Genomic DNA, 7,448 nt, shown 5'->3' on the forward strand with positions numbered 1-7,448 from the left:
TACAGATTCTCAAAAGCTGCTTTGAACATTTACCCCTTTGGTTAGCTTTTGGCTTTTCAAAGCAGAAGTTGGTAAAAAAAGCTGAACCAAACGCAGCCTAAGACTTAAAGTCCCAACCAGGACGCCTGTCGGGTATGGGAAACCTACCAGTCCGGCGAACTCCTCAACCAGGACGCCTGCCGGGTATGAGGTCGCCGCAGCCACCTGCCACTAATCCATCTTCAAAGCTGTATTGTTGCATCAACCGTGTCAGGTCTCTCTGCCATCGACGCCACCACGATGCCAGACAACGTCGTCCTCCTGCGCGAGACCATCCTCGCACATCGAACTCCAAATCTGCACTGCGCCATGCCGTCGAGATCCGTCGCCATCAATGTGTAGGATGAAGCACCGCTCCACCAAAGATGATGTCCGCTGGTCCCGCGAAGCCGAGTGCACCTCCAAGAATGCTGCCCCCAAGGGGGTGACGACACATACTTGTCGCCAGCATCCGATCAGTTGATCTAGGGTTTCCCCCGGAGGTATTGAGTGGAGTTAGGAGCTTCACCTCGATGATGCCTTCATGAAGGAAACGATGATAAGGACATCGTCATCACCGGTTCCAGCCATCGGCCGAAAACCAGGTTTTCACCCGAATCCGTCCCAAGAAATCCACCCGACAACATGTGCACCATCTCGACCGCCTTCAGAGCCCCAGATCCAGCCGCCTAGATCCGGCGACCACCCGCGGCAACAGTGCCACCGTAGGAGCCTTGGCGCAGCGGCCACAGCCTGAGTGTGCCACCACTGGAGCCTAGGAGGAGGGCTCCCACCCTGCATCACCAAGCCGCGAGAGCCGCAGAGATGAATCCTGCGCACTCGTCATCGTCTCTGATCCGAACCAATCCAAAGCAGATCATCGTCACAGATCTGCCTTGGATAGGGACTGCACCACGCCATGCCGCCGCGGGAAGCCCTAGCTTCATGAGCCGCCACCCTCCAGGGCCGCCGCCCCGGGATCCAGGCAGAACATCGCCGCTGCCATCGGCCATGTTCCGCAGCCGCCGACCGGCCAAGCCGCCGGCCACTGCGACCACACACGCCGCCATGACCAAGCACGCCCGCCGAGCAGCCGGCTGTTGGAAATATGCCCTAGAGGCAGTAATAAATTGGTTATTATTATATTTCCTTGTTCATGATAATCGTTTATTATCCATGCTAGAATTGTATTGATAGGAAACTCAGATACATGTGTGGATACATAGACAACACCATGTCCCTAGTAAGCCTCTAGTTGACTAGCTCGTTGATCAATAGATGGTTACAGTTTCCTGACCATGGACATTGGATGTCGTTGATAACGGGATCACATCATTAGGAGAATGATGTAATGGACAAGACCCAATCCTAAGCCTAGCACAAAGATCGTGTAGTTCGTATGCTAAAGCTTTTCTAATGTCAAGTATCATTTCCTTAGACCATGAGATTGTGCAACTCCCGGATACCGTAGGAATGCTTTGGGTGTACCAAACGTCACAACGTAACTGGGTGGCTATAAAGGTTCACTACAGGTATCTCCGAAAGTGTCTGTTGGGTTGGCACGAATCGAGACTGGGATTTGTCACTCCGTGTAAACGGAGAGGTATGTCTGGGCCCACTCGGTAGGACATCATCATAATGTGCACAATGTGATCAAGGAGTTGATCACGGGATGATGTGTTACAGAACGAGTAAAGAGACTTGCCGGTAACGAGATTGAACAAGGTATCGGGATACCGACGATCGAATCTCGGGCAAGTATCGTACCGATGGACAAAGGGAATTGTATACAGGATTGATTGAATCCTTGACATCGTGGTTCATCCGATGAGACCATCATGGAGCATGTGGGAGCCAACATGGGTATCCAGATCCCGCTGTTGGTTATTGACCGAAGAGTTGTCTCGGCCATGTCTGCATGACTCCCGAACCCCTAGGTTCTACACACTTAAGGTTCGATGACGCTAGGGTTATAGGGAAAGCATGTACGTGGTCACTGAATGTTGTTCGGAGTCCCGGATGAGATCCCGGACGTCACGAGGAGTTCCAAAATGGTCCGGAGGTAAAGATTTATATATGGGAAGTCATCATACGGTCACCGGAATAATTCGGTGGGGTTACCGATATTGTACCGGGACCACTGGAGGGGTTTCGGGGGTCCACCGAGAGGGTCCACCTGTCCCGGAGGGCCCTATGGACTGTGTGTGGAGAGGGACCAGCCCCTTAGTGGGCTGGGTGCCTCCCCCCCTAGGGCCCATGCACCTAGGGTTTGGGGAACCCTAAAGGGGGGGGGGGCACCCCCCTTGCCTTGGGGGGCAAGGCAACCCCCCTGGCCGCCGCCCCCTCCTCAGATTGGATCTGAGGGGGCCGCCCCCCCTCTCCCTTGCCCCTATATATATGTGGGGGGTGGGAGGGCAGCCGCACCCAAGTTCTGGCGCAGCCCTCCCCCTCTCCCAAGTCCTCCTCTTCTCCCGCGGTGCTTGGCGAAGCCCTGCAGGATTGCCACGCTCCTCCTTCACCACCATGCCGTCGTGCTGCTGCTGGATGGAGTCTTCCCCAACCTCTCCTTCTCCCCTTGATGGATCAAGGCGTAGGAGACGTCACCGGGCTGCACGTGTGTTGAACGCGGAGGTGCCGTCCGTTCGGCGCTAGGATCATCGGTGATTTGGATCACGATGAGTACGACTCCATCAACCCCGTTCACTTGAATGCTTCCGCTTAGCGATCTACAAGGGTATGTAGATGCACTCTCCTTCCCCTCGTTGCTAGATTACTCCATAGATTGATCTTGGTGATGCGTAGAAAATTTTAAATTTCTGCTACGATCCCCAACAGTGGTATCAGAGCTAGGTCTATGCGTAGTTTCTATGCACAAGTAGAACACAAAGTAGTTGTGGGCATCGATTTTGTCAATTTACTTGCCGTTACTAGTCTTATCTTGATTCGGCGGCATCGTGGGATGAAGCGGCCGGACCGACCTTACATGTACTTTTACGTGAGACTGGTTCCACCGACTGACATGCACTAGTTGCATAAGGTGGCTAGCGGGTGTCTGTCTCTCCCACTTTAGTCGGATCGGATTCGATGAAAAGGGTCCTTATGAAGGGTAAATAGAAATTGGCATATCACGTTGTGGTTTTGGCATAGGTAAGAAACAATCTTGCTAGAAACCTATAGCATCCATGTAAAAACTTGCAACAACAATTAGAGGACGTCTAACTTGTTTTTGCAGCATATGCCTTGTGATGTGATATGGCCAAAATGATGTGATGAATGATATATGTGATGTATGAGATTGATCATGTTCTTGTAATAGGAATCACGACTTGCATGTCGATGAGTATGACAACCGGCAGGAGCCATAGGAGTTGTCTTAATTTATTTATGACCTGCGTGTCAACATAAACATCATGTAATTATTTTACTTTATTGCTAAAGCGTTAGCCATAGTAGTAGAAGTAATGGATGACGAGACAACTTCAAGAAGACACGATGATGGAGATCATGATGATGGAGATCATGGTGTCATGCCGGTGACAACGATGATCATGGAGCCCCGAAGATGGAGATCAAAAGGAGCAAAATGATATTGGCCATATCATGTCACTATTTGATTGCATGTGATGTTTATCATGTTTTACATCTTATTTTCTTAGAACGACGGTAGCTTAAATAAGATGATCCCTCACTAAAATTTCAAGAAAAGTGTTCCCCCTAACTATGCATCGTTGCGAAGGTTCGTTGTTTCGAAGCACCACGTGATGATCGGGTATGATAGATTCTAACGTTCGAATACAACGGGTGTTGATGAGCCTAGCATGTACAGACATGGCCTCAGGGCACATGTGAAACACTTAGGTTGACTTGACGAGCCTAGCATGTACAGACATGGCCTTGGAACACGGAAGGCCGAAAGGTCGAACATGAGTCGTATAGAAGATACGATCAACATGAGATGTTCACCGTTGATGACTAGTCCGTCTCACGTGATGATCGGACACGGCCTAGTCGATTCGGATCATGTTTCACTTAAATGACTAGAGGGATGTCTATCTGAGTGGAAGTTCATTAAATAATTTGATTAGATGAACTCAATTATCATGAACATAGTCTAAATTGTCTTCGCAAATATGTTGTAGATAAATAGCTCACGTTGTAGCTCCCTGTTTCAATACGTTCCTAGAGAAAGATTAAGTTGAAAGATATTGTAAGCAATGATGCGGACTAGGTCCGTAGTCCGAGGAGTGTCCTCACTGCTACACAGAAGGCTTACGTCTTTGATGCACCGCTCAATGTGCAAACCCCTACAACATCGTCTGTGGATGTTGTGAACACCTGACAGACACATCTTGATGACTACATGATACTTTAGTGCACCATACTTTACGGCTTAGAATCGGGATTCCAATGACGTTTTGAACGCCATAGAACATATGTTCCAAGAGCTGAAATTGGGATTTCAGGCTCATGCCCGTGTTGAGAGGTGTGAGACCTCTGACAAGTTCTTTTGCCAACAAGATGGAGGAGAATAGCTCAGCTAATGAGCATGTGCTCAGAATGTCTGGGTGCTACAATCACTTAAATCAAGTGGGAGTTAAACTTTCAGATAAGATAGTGATTGATAGAGTTCTCTAGCCACTATAACTAAGCTACTAGATCTTCGTGATGAACTATGACATGCAAGGGATGGAGTTGATCCCGGAGCTGTTCGCGGTGCTTAAGACCGTAAAAGGTAGAAATCAAAGAAGGAGCATCAAGTGTTGATGGTTTAACAAGACCACTGGTTTCAAGAAGGGCAAGGGCTAGAAGGGAAACTTCATGGATGGCAAACCAGTTGCCGCTCCAGTGAAGGAACCCAAGGTTGAACCCAAACCCGAGACTGAGTGCTTCTATTGTGAGGGGAACGGTCACTGGTAGCGGAATTACCCCAAATGCATGGTAGATAAGAAGGCTGGCAACTTCAACAAAGTATATACGTGTTATTAATGTGTACCTCACTAGTACTCCTGGTAGCACCTGGGTATTGGATATCGGTTCAGTTGCTATTATTGGTGACTTGAAGCAAAAGCTACGGACTAAACGGAGACTGGCTAAGGGCGAGGTGACGACGTGTGTTGGAAGTGTTCCAAAGTTGATGAGATCACCATCGCACGCTCCATCTGCCTTCGGGATTAGTATTGAACCTAGATAAATGTTATCAGGTGTCTACGTTCAGCATGAATATGATTAGATCATGTTCATTGCAATACGGTTATTCATTTAAATTAGAGAATAATGGTTATTCTGTTTACATGAATGATACCTTTCATGGTCATGCGCCCTATGTGAATGGTTCATTGAATCTCGGTCATGGTAATACACATGTTCACGCCAAAAGATGTAGAGTTAATAATGATAGTACCAGTTTCTCGTGGCACTACCGCTTAGGTCATATTGGCGTAAGATGCATGAAGAAACTCCATGTCGATGGATGTTTGGAGTCACTTGATTTTGAATCACTTGACACATGCGAGCCATGCCTCATGGGCAGGATGACTAAGACCCCGTTTTCAGGTACAATGAAATGGGCAAGTGACTTGTTGGAAATCATGCATGCTGATGCGTGTGATCCAATGAGAATTAAAGCGTGCGGTGGATATCGCTATTTTCTCATCTTCACTGACGATTTGGGTAGATATAGGTATATCTACTTAATGAAGCACAAGTCTGAAACGTTTGAAAAGTTCAAGCGATTTCAGAGTGAAGTTAAGAATCATCATAACAATAAGATCATGTTCCTACGATCTGATCAAAAGGGGATTTTCTGAGTTATGAGTTTGGCAATCACTTAAGACATTGTGGAATTGTTTCACAGTTGAAGCCACCTGGAACACCACAAGGTAATGGTGTGTCGGGACGTCGTAATCGAACACTGTGAGATATGGTGCGATCTATGATGTCTCTTATCAATCTACCGTTTTCATTTTGAGGTTATGCGTTAGAGACAGCTGCATTCACTTTAGATAGGACACCATCTAAGTCCGTTGAGACGACGTCGTATGAACATTGGTTTGGCAAGAAACCAAAGTTGTCGTTTCTTAATGTTTGGGGCTGCGATGCTTAAGGCTTCAGCCGGAGAAGCTCGAACCCAAAGCGGACAAACACATCTTCATAGGATACCCAAAGGTGACAGGTGGGTATACCTTCTATCTCAGATCCGAGGGCAAATTGTTTGTCGCTAAGAACGGGTCCTTTCTCGAGAAGGAGTTTCTCTCGAAAGAATTGAGTGGGAGGAAGATAGAACTTGATGAGGTTGTCGAACCTTTACTTCAACTAGAGAGTGATGCGACATAGAAAGATGTTTTCTGTGGCGCCTACGTCTGTTGAAAAGGAAGTTGATGATAGTGATCATGAAGCTTCGGATCAAGTTGCTATCGAACCTCATAGGTCGACAAGGATATGTACTACTCCTGAGTGGTACGGTAATCCTGTCTTAAATATCATGTTGTTAGACAACAATGAACCTACGAGCTATGGAGAAGCGATGGTGGGCCCGTATTCCGACAAATGGTTAGAAGCCATGAAATCCGAGATAGGATCCATGTATCAGAACAAAGTATGGACTTTGGTGGACTTGCCCATTGATCGGCAAGCCATTGAGATAAATGGATCATTAAGAAGAAGATGGACGTGGGCGGTAATGTTACCGTCTATGAAGCTCGACTTATGGAAAAGAGTCTTTTCACAAGTTCAAGGAGTTGACTACGATGAGAATTTCTCACCCGTAGCGATGCTTAAGTCCGTCGGAATCATGTTAGCATTAGCTGTATTTTTCGATTATGAAATCTAACGGATGGATGTCAAAACAAGTTTTCTTACCAGTTTTCGTAAGAAAAAGTTGTATGTGATACAATAAAAGGTTTTGTCGATCCTAAGGATGCTAAAAGGTATGCTGGCTCCAGCGATCCTTCTATGGACTAGAGCAAGCATCTCGGAGTCGAAATATATGCTTTGATGGAGTGATCAAAGCTTTTAGGCTTATACAATGTTTGCTAGAAACTTGTATTTACAAGAAAGTGAGTGGGAGCACTACAACATTTCTGATAAGTATATGTGGATGACATATTGTTGATCCGAAATAATGTAGAATTTTAGGAAAGCATAAACGGTTGTTTGAAGAGTGTTTTCAAAGGAAGACCTGGATAAAGCTGCTTACAAATTGGGCATCAAGATCTATAGAGATAGATCAAGACGCCTGATGATACTTTCAAAGAATGCACACCTTGACATGTTTTTAAAGAAGTTCAAAATAGATCAGTCAAAGAAGGGGTTCTTACCTGAGTTGTAAGGTGTGAAGTTGAGTAAGACTCAAAGATTGACCACGGCAGAAGAAAGAGGAAGGATGAAGGTCGTCCCCTATGCTCTTGTCATAGGCCCTATACGGTATGCCA

Source organism: Triticum dicoccoides, chromosome 5A (genome assembly GCF_002162155.2).
Source record: "Triticum dicoccoides isolate Atlit2015 ecotype Zavitan chromosome 5A, WEW_v2.0, whole genome shotgun sequence".
In the NCBI taxonomy this organism is placed as follows: Eukaryota; Viridiplantae; Streptophyta; class Magnoliopsida; order Poales; family Poaceae; genus Triticum; species Triticum dicoccoides.